Here is a 16,874-nt window from a genome sequence, read left to right on the forward strand (position 1 = left end):
ACTACAGAAGAGTTTTTCTTTGAATTAGTGCTGTTGCATGGCCTGAAACAGCACCAGCTTTATGCTTAAGACACAAAGCACCAGTGGGGATACAAACAGAACTCAGTTTGCTCTAATGGACACAGAGGATATGCATATTCCCTGGAAGAAAATCTCCCAGCAAGGTCTGGCTCTGTATAACATGTTCTGACTGTTCAAATAGCTTTTCATTATTTCCCAGATTTTTTTTTTTTCCCCTTACAATATTGCTGTTTCTTAAAGAGCCTTCTGTTGTGCTGCTGAGACCCTCCCAAATATGAACACATTGGTGCTAGCTGGCCCGTTTGATGCATATTCACAATTAATGAATATGCCATCATTTGTATTCACTCAGCTGTCCCCTAGTATGGTGGCACCCGAGTGGATACAGAGGTTTTAAATGTGAAGGGCTGATTAAGAAGAGAGGGGAAGGCAAATTTCACACTTTGGTTAGTGCTTCCGAGTCAGTCCCTCTGCTGCAGATTGCCTAACACAATCAGCTGCTCCCTACAGCTGCTGTGAACACGAGAAGCAATCCAGCTTGCCCCGAAGTCTCTGGTTAACAGCAAAGGTCATGGGAAAGCAATATTGTGGTATTTGACAAGTTAACGCTGCAATTAAAGAGAGGCTAGGAAATAAAATCCTGCTGATGGTTGGCTTATAAACACTGGATCTCTGTATTCTGGGTGATATTCAGGACAGATGCCTATGAAAAGCAAATGAAATCCATCCCTCTTGCCCAGCCTGCAGAAGGAGTGAGTTTTCACACCAGGAAGGGCCAAGACAGGATCCAGCACTGTTCAGCTGCTTGCCTCCAAAGTGGCACTTGGACATTTGTTCTTTTCCTCCATCTCCAGGTTCACCCTTTTGTGCTCTTTCAGACCATCCAACTTCACCTCTCCCATTTCCTACCAGCGTCAGCTCAGTTGTAACTCAGCAAGGAGACGGAAAGCACAGGAGGTTTTGCTGCCAGTGGCAGGGTCTGCAGAGGGACAGGTTGCTCCTTGCTGCATGGAAGTGTGCAGGGTACGGAGGCTACCGATCCAAGATTATTTTCTTATGGTGCTCAGTAGCTGGAATGGAACAACAGATCCTGGTGCTGCCCTAGTGCAGAGCTATGCATCAGGGCCTCTGCATGTGCATGCCTCCTTCTCCCCCTTCTCTTAGGAAAATGTCCTTGAAAAAAATTTCAAGCAGTGTGTGATGCTCATCCCTGGAACCCTCTGTGTTATTCCCTGCTGAAAGTCCACACTCCTGAGATGTGACATTTATCAGGAAAAGGAAAAAAATAAAAAGAAAAAATAAAAGAAAAAAGAAAGAGACGTTTGAATGTCCTCAGATTGTGCAAGCCTTCGAGCATGTTGGAGAGAAGCAATTCCTCAGATAAAGCCCTCTGTGGAAATACCCCAGGGTGCTTCATCTGTCTTGCTCCCACCACCCAGGTGAGGGTGGAAAGCTTGTGCAGGCCAGAAGGGACTACAGAAATACCTGGTCTGGTCTGATCTCTGCAGAAAAATGCTTTCAAATTGCCTTCCCATAGGGACCAGGAGCATAATGCTGAGCCTCTGAGAAAAGCAGCATCTGCTTAGGGAAGAAATGTGCACTGAGTAGGTGGGTGAAGGGGGTGCCTCTACACACAGACTAAAATTCCAAGGGGTGTCTCTTACCTCTCCTGCTCAGACACAAATCACTTTTTTTCCCTCTTTTTCTTTCTTTTCTTTTTTTTTTTTTTTTTTTTCTCCTCTCTTTTAGTCTTTCATTTTGAATTAGTGGAAGGTATGAGACGAAGTTACTTAAGTTACCAAGCACGGGGACTAAACATCCGTGACCCATTCTGTCTCTGCAAATTTTGCGTGAGACCCACTGAAGCCTGCAGTGGGTAAATGGATTCCCATAACTCTATTTCCTCTCCCTTTCTTCCCTTCTGCTGCTCTCTGAAATAGCTTTCCTTTCCTTTGGTTTATTAGATTTGCCCGAACCTGGCTTTGTAACATTTTGAAGTGGCCAAGACCTCTCCTGACCATTATTGCGGGCTGATGTGCTGTGTGCAGCTCACTGCTGCTGCCCACAAAATACTCCTGAGTGCTTGCAGTGTGGTTTTTGTAAGGAAAAAGGCCAGGAGAAAACTGGAGCAGTGCCCCATAGAGGTCTGTGACAATAGGTCCATTGTAGTCCTTCATATTAGATTTCAAATGCTATTATTGAAGATGGCTGGTCAGAAAATGGAATTTTCATTCTGTGGAAAAATCACAATTTTAGTTTTCAACCTGGCTCAAGAAGTCAAAATTAAATACTAGCTGAAGTCTGAGAAATTTTTTGTTCCTGAAAAATTGAAATAGCTTTCTTGAAATGCTTTGTAATAGTGATTTAGAACATTCTGCTCTTATTTCTACTGTCATAATAGTAGCTAAAATTATTCTATTGAAACAAAATGATTTGAATGTATCACAATGAAATGTAATTTCCCAGTGAAAGCATTGATGGAATTTGATACTTTCCTGGAAAACTTCCCAATTTTGTCAAGAAAACCACCACTTACTCTTGTAAAACCAAATAAGCATCCTTTTCGGACTTGTTTTTATTCCATTGTCATTTGAGATATTTTGTATAAAAACAGCAAAAAATCAAAGCCAAAGAACAGAAAGTCAGATTTGGATGTTTTTACTACAGATAACTAACGTGGAGAAAAGGGATCATAGTTGTTTTTTGGTCTGGGTTGCCTCTGACTTTTTGATCAGGTGCCCTAACAATTTAGTCACACTCAGTTTTCTTGCTCCTTAGAGGTACTTGTCTAATCATGGAGACATCAGTCCAGCACCTGATGACAAGAAAATCCATTAAAACTTTACGATGACCATCTTCTTTCTCTTTTTCCTTCTTGAATGGAAGATGCTGCCTTAGTGCAGCACCAGGCTGTGGTACCAAACCTGAGAAGTCATCCTCCCTTGGTCTCTGCTGGACAGACAGCCACATGTGCTGCACGCAGAGCAGTTGGCAGTGCCTCACATCTGCATCTGCACAGGACTCCTCCAGTCCCTCTCTGCAACATGCTTAGTGTATGCTGGATGCTCTCTGATACAAGCTGTGACTTTATTTATTTAATTTTGGAGCAGAGCTCGAAGGCTGTGATGGCTAGACAGGGATGTGTGTGGGGTGCATGAGATGATCGGTATTAGATGTTGTCTCCCAAACTGCTTCTCTTTCCGGATAAACACCTTCCCATCTGTGTTTTTTGAAGGCCAGTCATCCTTTGCACCACTTAGGGACTATAAATGACAGTCTTTTGCATCATGTATGCAGAGGGGCACTGTTAATGCTTACAGGGTTTCTTGGGTGGGAAGATCCCACCCACACCGAGTAATTCACGGCACGGCAGCTCTCTGTAACACCAATGCTCCCATTGCTTCTAACATATCAGCTTTTAGGCAGGGGCATAAAGCCCACATTATTAGCATCCAAGACACATTTCTATTAATAGCTGTTCACTGGTTCTAAATTAGATCAGCATATATTAAAGCTATGTAGCTGAATTAAACTAGACTGAATATAGACCTACTGTTAGAATTTCCACATTTTTAACTCGATTTTTCGTTGTCTTCTTGTCTTTATAACTACAACAAAATTTTCCTTAGGATGCTGCCTTGACAAAATACCGGGCTCTTACAGAGAGATAATAAATAACCTGGCATACATTTCCCCCCCACACCCCACTCCCTGCTGCATGATTGAATTTTTCAGCACCTAATAACAGTTCTTGCCAGCACAGCAATATCATTTCTAAATCTCAACACCTCAACACACAGGAAAAAAAAAAAAAAAAAAAAAAAAAAAAAAAAAAAAAAAGGTAGGTTTAGACAATATTGAAGTGAAGGAACTAAAAGTTGGAATTGAATTCTTGGCACCGAGTGTGAAGTCTGCCATTTATTCAACTTCTAAAACAGCCCAGGCTCCATTTCAGAACAGGCTATTGTGGATATTTTAATTCAACGTCTGAGGACTTTGTGACTTCATTCCAGGCTTTTAAAAAGTCTATTAAATGTTCCAGTTGCTTTTGCAGAAATCACAATTGTCCTCTATGACTGACTGCTTTTTCGTTATTGGGTGTGTGTGTTTTTATTCTCCAGCCTCAATAATTCAGACCTGACTATAATAATTCAGCTGACTATTTTTTTTTTCAGTGTCTTGAAGACGTAACACCAGCACTGAAATTTCAGCCAGGTTCTGTAGCTAACCCTTCCTCACTATGAAAATTCATAGGATTTCCAAAAGACCCATCTTGTTCCCACTCACAATGCAGCTGTGCCAACTGATTCTAACACTTTTGACAAAGATACGGTGATTGGTGAAGGCAGGCGAGGGAGAATAATGTATCACCAGAGTATAGGATCAGTCAGCTTTAGCAGCAACAATGAAATCCAGCAAAGCTGTCCTCAAACTGAAATAGAAAGTAATGTTTTCAGAAGTAGCCACTCACTCCTCCAGTGGGAGTCACTTGCTCAGGACATCATGCGCTCGCAGGTCCATGTACCTGATAGGGTTATCACAATATAACCTATATAGCCAACAGGTGCTTCTATAGCACCCACTGCTATCTGTAGTACCCACGGCCCTCTATAACACCCATGGCCCTCTGTAGCACTATCTGCTGCTGGAAAATCCTGCAGAAATATCTGCATGGCCATCAGTTCTACTTGGGCCAAGAGATTTTATTTGCTTTTCTTACTCACACTGGTTATTGAATTCACCTGAATGTGCCAAATCGGAAATACTGAAGAAAGTTTTCTTCTTGTCTCTTTGAGAGGTGCCCGCACTGAGCTGGGGATGGGAGGTTAGTGAGGAGGTTTGATGTGTCATTTACGTTAACGAGAGGAAATGAATAATGAAGTGACTCGATGCCTGTGCTGTTAGAATTAAATGCTGTGACCAGAAATGGAGAGTGTTGGAAGTGAAAACGCAGTTCAGGAAATGGTCAAATACATGAAAAGAAAACTTGTGATTTGTTTGGAGGTATTGATTTTGGAAAAGGTTGGGTAGGTGGAGGTATGGTAGCCATTCTAGTGACAGATCATTAGACACGTAAAAGCAGTTCACCTAGTACCAAGTATTTTAGTCATCTTCAATTAAATGCGCTACTATTCCTCTTGCATATCCTTAATAATAAGGTTATTTGGATTTCACAGTGCTGAATAGAGGACTGTCCTTGTGCAGCTAGCAAATGGAAGAGAGAGATGGGGCTTGTGTTGTTCAGCAGCCCAGCAGCAGACCTGAAACTAGACAGCAGATCTGCTGTTTCCCTAACCACAACAAACTGGTGCTTTTTTTTTTTTTTTTTTTTTAATTTTTGCTATTTTATGAGATTTACAACCTAAAACACTAAGAAATTATGCCATAATAAATGTACAAGTTGGTTTATTATATGATAATACACAATGAATATTTTAAGACAACAATGTTGATCATAAATAACTTAATATTATGAAGAAGCTCAATTGCTCATGGACTCTCAGTTGTTTTAGTGCCAATCTGGGTTAATTAACCATATGAGAGGTTTTGTCTCAAATTTATTGTGATGTAATTAAGCTTGATTGTTGTCCATTAATGCTGAATTCTTGCCTGAGTCTGCAGTGTTTGAAATACAGACTTTTACTCTGAAGTGGACCACTGTATGCTACTCTTGGTACAGCTCTAGCAATGTACCAAAAATCAGGGTAAGTCTAGCTGGTATGTGTTACTTTCTGAGCAAGAAGGTACAAAACTTGGAGCTGTGGTCTTGGTTGTTAGTTGTGAATTTGTTCCTAGCCTGGTGAAAAGAAAATAGCTGGGGTTGGCTGCCCACTCAGTCTCTCTTTGTGGACAGCTAACAAATGCTGTTCTCCTTCAGCACATGTTCTTCAAACTTGGAGGGAATGTGCAGTAGTGGAAAAGAGCATCTATAATTACAGTCCCAATTTCTTTTCTTCAGCAAGTGCATGGCCCAGCAGAACACCCTTGTCTAATGGGATCCTATCGGCTTGAGAGCATTTTGGTTTTCTTTGAGAAGGATCTGAATCTGAATATTACTCAGCATTGTACGTAACAGTGATGTGGGTGTAGTGAGTGCTCATTCAGACACATTGAGGGTGGGATTTTTTTTTATTTTTATTTTTTTAAATCCTAATGAATATGTGCCTGTTTAAAGTGGGATCAGTTCAAGAAAAAATTGATACTGGTCTATGCAAGGACTCAAACGTTTGGATGTATAACATGATGTATTAGCCTCTCAGCTTTAAGCCCTTTAGATCCTGGGAATTCATAGCAAAGCATTGCGATACATGGAGAAGAACTAGATGTTTGCTAGAGTAATCCATACAGTACTGAGGCTACCACTGATTTTCTGCTTGTAGTAAAATAAAAGGTTCTGCAGGTGTAATTTTACTGGGATGAGCAACAAGCTCACCCCAACAAGCAACCTGCTCGGAGGATAGAAGGCTGCTGGTGAGGATTGCTGAAGTTTCTTAATTTCTTCTCTCCTGGTCTTTGATTAACAGACTGTCAAGGCTGTTCTTCATTTACAGCACTGCAGCAGTGGCAGGTATAAACAAGACAAATGTTGCTTTGATTGAACCTGACTGGGACAATGCAGTCAATCGTGACCCCAAGAACTTATTGGATGTGTCATTGTCAACGTGTTTTCTCAGAGCATGAGCACTTCAATCCATCAGGGTGGTAACCCAGATCTAATGGAGGCAGAAGACCAAGTAGTGCCTTGCTACAGGATATTTTCAAAGACTGGAGCCCAAATGTTTTTAGGTTCTGTTCATTCTGGCTTGTGACTAATAGCCCTTGAAAACACACGTGCAGAAAACAAACCCCTTGCTGACCACAAGGTCAGCTGGTTGAACCATTTTCTGGAGCGTTTCTCAGCCCTTCAGCTGGCATCTTTAGTCATTTTTTAAATGAACAATTAATGAACTGTGGTCAGACTGGACTGTCTGCTCCCAGGGCAGCCCTGGCACAGCCAGTGGTCCACAGAGGACGAGCAATAGCACACACTGTTGGGACTGGTTTTTGGTTGTGTCGTTTGGTTTGTCATTTCCACAGAGCTCAGTACTGTAGGTGGGAAAGGCAAGGGCTGAGCAAGGCAAAGAAAGGCAGAGTTCTGCTAGATGCAATCCCTGGAGAATGCCCAAGCAAAAGAATATACACCTGATTCAATGCCTTTATTTTGTGACTGAAGGATGTAAGTCACATCTTTGATACTACTTAAGTTGTATGGCATATATTTAATGGAGATGACATATATCCTGCCACTAATATTCCAATATTATAACTACGTACTTTTCATGGATATTTATGTTTCCAGAGCATTAATATTTTATTTTCTACAGAGTTCAGACATTTGGAAAGATTCAGATACTTGCTGGATTGTGTATAATTCAGCACCCTGTAACCATTCCCAATGCCTATTAACAAATCAATCCACCATGTTGGAGAATAGCTTCAAAATCAATTACTACAATATCTCAAGTCATCAAGGACATTTTCTTTAAAAAATTTCAGCTAAAATATAATGATATAGTTAAGGAAATATTTAAAAGAAAATGTGTTAGTGTCCCGTGTGTGTGCATGTAAGAAAGTTTGTTCTACTATCTATGACATTACTTTATCGTTAATTAGCAGTTCTAGGAAGATTCCAGTTATGGATCAATGGATCATAGATGATTCTCCTAGGCACTGGAGAAAGCATAGCAGAAAAGTTTTAGAAGATGGTTGTTACCATGATGAGCTACTCAGTATATGTGTATTGGAGTGTCACTACACCCACACACTGACCTTGTAGATGCAGTATGTATCCATACATGAAAGAGAAGCAAATGGAAATGTATCAGACTAGAAAGCCAACACTCTCACTGCACCGTTTTTAAGTGCAAAATAAGCGAGATATATTTCCATGCAATAGTTGTTCTTGTTTTCAGTGGCTGAAACTGAATTGCCTATAAAGTGCATTATGTAAACTGGCATTGCAACATTAGCCATTGCTCTAGAGAATCTGCAAGGTAGGAGGTGGTAATCAGGAAGAGTGGGAAATAGTCCTCGCCGTTGCTCCTAAAAGTGGCTCTTTAGCCACATGGTTTAAATGCTGCATGAAATTGCTCTTATACTAGGGGAAGCCTGATGCTGCTAGCATGTCCTGAGACAAACGGTATCTGGACATTGTTAGCTAAGGTTTTGTCCTCCTCCTCTCTCAACCCCCTGAGAATTCATGGGTTCACGGCACTGTCAGAAGAGAATGATCGCAGGAAAAGCCTAGATATTACAGAGCATTTTTGTAATGCACAGAGCACAGTTTTTAAGCAGGCTCACTTGATGTTCTAGAATAGAAAGGTTCATGTATAGCTTCAGACTGATAATTGAGCTGTGAATATTTTTTTTGCATTTAATGAAGGATGAATGAAATAAAATCTTTGTCTTGGGAGTGGTCATCCAAGGCATTGAATGCATACATTTGCAAGAGCAGGATATCTAGCAGTAGGCAGCTGGCTGAGAAAAGCCCACAGAACAGCTACTGTTCACACCTACAAGTACTATAACATGTCCCATTTATGATCAATGTAAGACCTGAAGTAAATGAACATATGCCACAAGCGTATGACAAAAAGAGGGCAGAAGATGTTGAGGGAATCACCAACATCATACATCCCTGTGATGCCAGAACAATAAGTAAACAGATTTCCCTGAAGACTGTGGAAAAGAGAGAAGGTGAGTGATAGAGACAAGCCAGCAAAGCCTCAAAATTTCCTGCCAGTCTGGCCTGGATGGAAAATTCCCTCCTAGCCCCAAACCTGGCAGTTGAGTGCAAGCACTGCACACTTCAGAGAGCAGAATGTCATTATGAGTGTCAGAAAAGCAGTCTCCCTCATGTGTTCAAATTCAGTTGAAAAAAAAAAAATCAACCAGATGGAAATATTCTGCATTGAAGGAAGGAAGAAATATGAAATCCTTGCTGTCCATAGCGTGCAAGCAGCAGCAGCCCTGAAATATGAGATTTGTATCATGTGGCTAAAAAAGAAGTCACCAGTCATCCTCTCTCCTTATGAACCTGCTCAGATGTATTAACAAATCAGACAAAATGCTTTATGCTCAGGGACATTCCAGGATGATGAAAACAGAGCACAAGGTAGTGCCTTAAGGAGGTATAAGGCAGAGACATTCTGGTTACTGTTTCAAGAATGGTTCTGCAAAACATTGCTGGTTCTGCTTTGTGTTACGACAATCAAGTAATTGTCGTAATTACTTTTAATTTTATCAAGACTAACTTTCTCAGTGTAACTGTAATTAAGTAGTTGTTCTGCTACCAGATTAGGACTGCTGTTCTGTATTTTCTCCCTTTAATGGGGAATGTTATGGGCCGTGCTGCAAGTCCAAGAAATTTGCCTGCTGGAGCTACTCCTTCCAAAAATAATTAATGGAAGATTTCAGAAGCCATAGCTTCTGAAAAAAATCCCCTCAAATTGAATAGGAGCCTTCACATTTCTGCTTAGAGGTTTTAATCCCAGCGTAAGGTTTTGAACCTGCATTTGTGACTTCAACCACCAAATACTGCAAAAGTCCAGTCAGACTCCCTGGGGCTGAGGTCTGCTTTCAGCTGCAATACAAGAAGCACTTTTTCTCCTTGCCTTTTACAAATAAGAGTGAGATTCAATGTGGAAAACAGCGTTGCAGTATACGTCCCCTGGAAATACAATTTTCCTTTCATACTTGAATAATAAAACTGCAATAGGGCTTCTTTCCAAGACAGGTTGTCCCACTCCTCCGGCAACCACACTGCAGACAACAGCTTCATTTTCTCACAGCTGTCATCTTTTAACCTCCTTGGTAATAAGGTCTGTACCAAGCACCTGCTCCGTTAGCAGCTCCTGTCAGTGGGCTTCAGGCAGAGCCAGGGGTACATCTGCCTGCCTTCCAAATTTGCAGTTAAATTGGCAGCAACTGTATCAGCTGGTCCTTGGATTTTGGGATAGATACCAATAACCCTGGCTTTCTTCTGATCTTCCCATTTGTAACAGACCTGCTTGAAGCCATGTTTGATATGGTCAGCTGTTTTTCTTTTGGGTAACTGAAATCCCTAATGCTTCCTTTGGGCAGCAGAGGGCAAGAAGTGATTGACTATATTACATCGTTTAGAGCCAAGGAACTTGGCAGGTGCTTGTGTCTTCAGTACCTTCACTCTTTTGGTGGTCTGTGTTGGATAACTTCAGGCTCTCAGCAGCCCCATAGTTGATTTATCAGGGGAGCTTCCTCAGCACCCAGCTCCTTGTTTTCCTGCAGGGGCTATGTGGGGATACCAATGAAGAATGGCATTGCTTCTGCCATCTTTGCCTGAAAGAAATTAGCTAAAATGGGGCAAGATCATGCCATTGGGGTGACTGCAGAAGTGGTGTGGCCTTTGCTCTACCCATGTCAGAGTTGGCAGATGGGAGGCTGAGGGCCACTCCTGGGAGAGCAGCTATTGGACTCAGAGAGGCTTCAAACAAACGTCAGAGGTGTTCAGTGCCCTCTTGCCCAACACCCATCCACTGTGTGGGCTGCACAGTTACTTCACCTAGCAAGGTAAAGCTGTTAGGCTTGTCCTCAGACATCCAGCTCAATAAAGGCTGGGTTGGAACCTGGAGGAGTCTTCAGTTTAGGACATAGCCCAAGCAAACCCTGCCTTCCATGGCAAGTGTTTGATAGCCCCAAGGGGCAAGATTTTAGTGTAACTTAGTTTTAGCCACAGCTGTGAACTATGGCAAAAGTACAGGAGAGTGAGTAATGCTCAAGGTGAAACAAGACTGAGTGGCTGAAGCAGCAGGGCATGGCACAAGCTGATGCACTGAATGGTGAACTTTCCAAACCTCGATTGAAAAATCTGAAAAATTTAATATATAAAACTTAGCCCTAGGATTTTTTATTTTTTTTTCTTCTGGTCTAGGATTAATCCCTGTTAAAATAGCCTTCTCATTTGAAAATGAAAAATACACTTGCTGGTGTCACCTTATAAAAATTGCATTGGAAAAGGCATAGATCCAATTTAGAGGCCTCTGGCTGAATTCATCAGTACCCAGCCTGACTGTATGGCCAATACAGGCAGGGAGCCAAAGCAATATAAGATGTCTATCCTCTTTGTTTGTCCTGGACTTGGAAGGGGCATGCAAAAAGACATTGAATCCGGGACCCTCAAACTACTTTCATATGAGCAGATTTGGCCTTTTGGTGGTGCTCCTACATGTATTTCACTTCCTTTCCCTCTTTCTCCCCCTACCTCCATGCCCTTTTCTGTGAAATCTCACCTCCTCCTGCTGTCTCACTGGTGTCATAACATACTCTCATTATTTAGGCTGAGCATCCAAAAGTGGCTGCTAAGTGGCTGCAGGATCACAAGCTTGCTTTCAAGGTGGATCTCTGAAAGAGAAGACAGTAGCTGAATGGTAGAGGAACTGGCCCCATCTCCCCCTCACTGAGAAATGGATTTTCTTTAATGAAAATCTGACTCCTTTGTGCTAAGAATTTTAAATATGTTTTCCATTTACATAACCAATAGGCTAAATCTGAAAAGTTAACGATTTTTCTAAAAGGGAGAAGAATCAGCAGCTAAAGTTTGGAAACCAAGCCAGACAGCTTGGTTATGGGGAGAGGGATGACTGGTAAATGATTAGGAGGAAAGTGAGGCATCAGGACTTGGAAGTTCAACACCCAGATCTGATTCAGTTGGTAATGTGTGAAAAGTCGCTTAACCTCTTTATGCTTAGGTTACCATAATGGTACACCATAGTACTTAGTTATCTTCTGGGCATTTGAAAGATTTATGAATATGAGGCTTGAAAAGTACATTGCCATCAGAAGATGAGGAATATCACTATCTACAGATGCCAAGAAGTACTTGTAGTCTCAGCACTTCTGTTAAAAGCTGAACAGGGGAAGTGTTCAAAAATAACAACAGCAGAAAAAGGAAGCTGTTAGACTTCCCCAAATCTCCAGCAACACGTGGTGCTCATCCTTGTAGAATTTGTTTTACTGCTGCTGGAGAACAACCATGTATTATTATCTCTTGTTATATGCCATGTACAGTGCAGTCGCTGTGCACAGAAATGCAGCACGTGGTGAGGTGCCGTGCAAATCCCATCGGAGCCCCTGGAACAAGAGATGGGGGAGCAGCACTACTTGCCTCACAAGACAAGCTTGACCCTCAGCAACCTGAGCTAAAGAATTACAGGCTCGAGTCTAAAAGTCTTTAAATGAAAAACCATCCCTTTAAAGCTTAGAATTTTAGGCTCTAATTTTAGGTTTGACTGACTGTAGTCAGTACAATGCTCCAATTTTAGGTACTGCAGATATTGTAAGTCCTATACTCTTCTAACACCCTGTTGCTAGGAAAAGCTGCATTTGATTTCTTTTCAGACAGTTCAGATAGCAGTGAACAAAGTCAAGCAAGGACCAAATGCTTACAAAGCAGAACTTAACTGAGAAACGTTTCCTGAGTCGAACTTGTGCTCTCTGTCCTTTTTTGACTCACAGAAGTGGGGAACAAGCCCAGCTCGGGCTGCAATGGGAGAGTGAAGTAACAAAGAGCAACGTGTGGCTTTGATTACTGCTGGCTGAACAGTACGGATGTTCAGGCCTGACTGTCTGCGCAGCAGCAGGCTGATACTGCAATACGAACAGTTTCTCCTCCAAAGCGAGCAGGTGGAGAAACACACAGACCTGCAGGCAGGCAGGTGTGCAAGAACAGACCCACTGCTGTAATGGTCCTGCAGCTGTAGGCTACCAAACAAGCTCAGGAAGGCAGGACTGCCTCCCAGTTCCCATGGAGGGATTTCTCTGGATGCAGGTAGGCAGCCCAGGTGGTGGAGCAGACCACAGCCTGGCACGCAGAATTCGTGCTGTACGAGCTAAGTGAGCATGGTGGAAATTCTGCTGATGTTAACAATGTAATGCAGTATTAAGGGAAGCTTTTGGCTTACTCCTCCCCATAGGTAGACACCAGAGACATAGAAATAAAAACACATGGAAAAGTCAGAAATTGCTTGTTGCTTTAGACTTATTTTAATTTATTTCTTGGTAAGGGATGTAACAGCCTTCCATTTTTCTGGTGTAACTAAAATTATTAGTTCCTCAGCTTTGTGTTTTTGTTGTTGTTGTTGTTGTTTGTTTGTTTGTTGTCTGTTTTTTAGTTGTTGTTTGTTTGTTTGTGTGGTGGCTCTGGGGCTGAGGAACTTAAAATAATGAATGTGCCATCTGTTAGCAAGTTTAGCTACTATTATTTAGATTATAAACAGGAGTGCATGTGACAAAATGAAATAGTCTTCCTAAAAAGGAAGGGGTAGAAGGGGTGGAAAAGTTGAGCAGTGCAACAAAAAGAAATAGGACACAGAGGTTGCAGATCCTCTGAGCAAGGGGAGATGCTAAAGCTTTTAAACAAAGATGAGTGTTTGCTTCCTGCATTTACCATGGTGCAAGGCATGTGTCCCAGCAGGCTGCTTGTGAAGGGATTTTTTCCATCACACAAACTTACGTGGAGCCTGCATGTCCATCATGTAAGTTGATACTCATCGTGCACCAGAAGACAGTCTTCTCCTTTCCCTCCCTTGGGACAAGTCAGCCTCAGAGCCCACTAATCCTCTCTTACCCCATACTGAGAAAACAAATAGAATGAGAGGGGGGAGAGAGGGATAATCTTAAGTCTTGCTTCAGAAATCCAGGAACAGATACCGTGTTATGAAGAATGTGTTTGTGAACAGGCACGTCACCAAATCCCTATACATGCCACTTATCAGATCTCAGTTTTTCTCCCTATTTCAACCTGTCAGCTCCACCATTCCCAGAGGTGAACTCTCACCGTGCTGTGTCAGACAGTGATCCAGTAGTCACCCAGCAGCTCTGGCTTTTGGTCCTCTGGAAATGCTAGACAAATGTTCACGGTGTGCACACAGCAGAAATCCTACAAGCAAGGGAAGGTTGGTGCTTTGGGCTCTCTTCTCATGGCACAAAGCCAACCTGTGCAGAGCAGCAAGTGGGGCTAAACCAGCAGCATCTGCAGAGGTGGTCAGCAGCACAAATGCCAGCAAATCTGGCATTCCTCATGGCCAACGTGCTACTTACAAGCTTCTCCAGTAGCATCAACTGGCTAAATCAATTAGTGTCCAGCTAAATCAACATCTTCTAGTGCTTCTCTTTTCAGTTTGTGCAGTGAAAATCACAGTCTGTATTTCTTCTTCATATCCTTAGACAGCAAATTGCTTTATGCGTTGTAATTGCAGAGCACCTCTGGCTGAGTAGCAGAATATTGAGGGTGATTTGCTACAGAGCTGGGGCTGTCAGTTCAGGCTTTACACCAGACTGGGTGGTCATTCTAGGTAGGAAGCCAAAAGTGGTTTGGTTATCATGCAACCTATTCCCCTCTCTCATGTCCCATCAGCTTCAGGACACAAGAGACATAACTGCACTATTATGATGGACTGGTTCAAAGTGATCTTGGTGGGTCATTCAGAAGAAAAAAAAAAGAAAAGAAAAAAAAAAAAAAAGGTGGGGGAAGCTGGGGAAGCAGGGGCTTGATGAGCTGGTATCCAGATCAGTAACTGATAGTTTGGGACCACAATCCCATCTGTTTTTTCCACCAGGCCAAAGAGCTTGGTCAACATGTTTGCAATGGGGAAAGGTGACTTGACTTTGATGCAGTGCCATTTCTCTGATGTTGTTTTACCTTCTGTAATTCTGGAGAGTGAAACATCTCATCTGGGTGCTGTGCCCCACACTTAAACGTCTCCCTGAGAGACCTCATTCCTCAGATTCAGGAACGTGTGTCTGGAATCAGAAACAAGACAAACCCAAGGGCTAGTTTGGGCCTCTGGCTTGCTGGAAACCAGGCCCAGGCTTGTCATCTCTGCTGCATATCTTCTTGATTTGTAGAAGGAAAGATCAGCCTTAGGTACACGCTTGTCTGTTTATTCCTTGACAAAGCCTTTCTCAAGTGCCCATACGTTTTGTATTTGATGTGTTTGTGCATTTCCAGCACACTCTCCCTGGCTTCTCTTGTCTGGAACAGGGTTTTCAAATTCCTCTTCTCCTGCAGTCATGTTTTAGAGTAAACACGAGTTTTGTGTTAATGTCATGCACTAGGCAAATAGTGCACAACTTACATGCTCCCTTCCTGCCTCTGGTGGTGGACATCTCTTCATGGGCTCCTTTCCCATACTACTGGGGGCCACAAGCACCCAGCCTGCTTCCCAAGAAGGTACTACAGCTGGAAGCGGTTTAACCACATCAGGATGATGCTTCAAGGACTGGGACTTGTTGGCTGGGAACTGATGATGTGCCAGTGCAGCTCCTAGCTGACACCCATGCAGTGCTGCCCCGTGACTGTGGCATTGCAAGTCCCCTGTGCCACTCTGCCTGGTGACTGCACTGGCTCTTCGCACAGTGGAGTCTCACCCTGGGCAGCAGACCACAGTGCTGCTGACTCTCTCCAGGCCTAGATAATGAACACATTTTCAGAGCAACTTTGGCTTCAGACAGTGTCTACCATCTACAGGTGTAACAAAGCCTCTGGGCTAGGTGTCCTCACTCTGTCCATCCCTGCATCACGTCAGATCCCACAAATCTCCTTCCCTCCCCATCCTATTATGTCTCTCAGAACATCCTCAGTCCTGCAAGGGTATTGAAGCACATTAGGAATACTGGAGCTGAAAAAAAAACAGGGATTGGAAAAAGAGCATAAGGTATCTTATTTGTATCTCATTATTGATTTATGCTGTCAATTCGACAGAGACTTTTTTTTTCTTTCACTGATCCACTTATTTTAGTGGTGCTGGGAAGCCATAAAATAAAATTAATTCAGTTTAATGTATTTGATGCATTTGTTAGAAAACCCATCACTGAGTTTTTGAATAATTAGAAATAATTCATTTTATCACCTCTTTCAGGTCTTGACTCTATTGATATGAGTCGATTATAGAAATCTAAAGGTAAAGTTTAAGCCAGTATTGGGCTATATTCTTGTTGGAGCCAAAGCTTGGTGATAAATTGTTCATAAACTGCATCACAGAAGACTGCTTATTATGTATTTTAGTTACATCACTGTCTCCCTAATTGGCTTTGATATTGCTGTGCTTATTTTAGGACACTTCTGATGAGTGAAGAATATTCTTTCTTCCACTTTGATACAAATGTTCTATCCAAAGATCTTTTTGCACTCTGTTCAAATTTTATTCTGATGCTGCATAGGACATTAAACCAATTTCATTGCATTAATTTTTGCCTGTTGGATTGCTGCCCCATTTATGTGGGCATGAGGCAAAGAGTCAAGAGTAAACTGAATAAATTTAACTTACGTGTTAAAACATTTGCTGAAAATAAACATCAGGATCGTACAGCTATTTTGCCCTCATCTGGTTCAGTGGACTCGGCTCCCCTGGATAGTGAGGTTTGGCCTGGCACCAGCTGAAGATGTGGTTCAGCTGTCAGCTCTGACACAAAGCCCTCATGGACTGGGTTAAACGCAGCCAGGAGAAGATTTGACTTGATTGTTTCCAGACCACACACATCCGAGTGCCTGCACTGGGAAGTTGCAGGCTCTTTCCCTGCAAGGTACTCCTTGGCTGCTCTGTCATTCCTCTGCTCCTGGCTACAGAATGTCCCAGGAAGGGCACCCAAGTGTCCCCACAAACTCACCCCACTCAGTGACCCCATCCCACGGTAGCCAGGTGGCTCTGGGGCTCTTTACAGGCAGCTGAGAAGGACGGAAAGCCCTTCAAGCAAAGACCTACGCTTGAGGTTATTTCAGGTAAAGTCCTCTGGCTGTTAGGCTGTTATGTTATAAAGGAAGTGACAACTGTCCTACT

This window comes from Aythya fuligula, chromosome 5 (genome assembly GCF_009819795.1).
Source record: "Aythya fuligula isolate bAytFul2 chromosome 5, bAytFul2.pri, whole genome shotgun sequence".
Lineage (NCBI taxonomy): Eukaryota > Metazoa > Chordata > Aves > Anseriformes > Anatidae > Aythya > Aythya fuligula.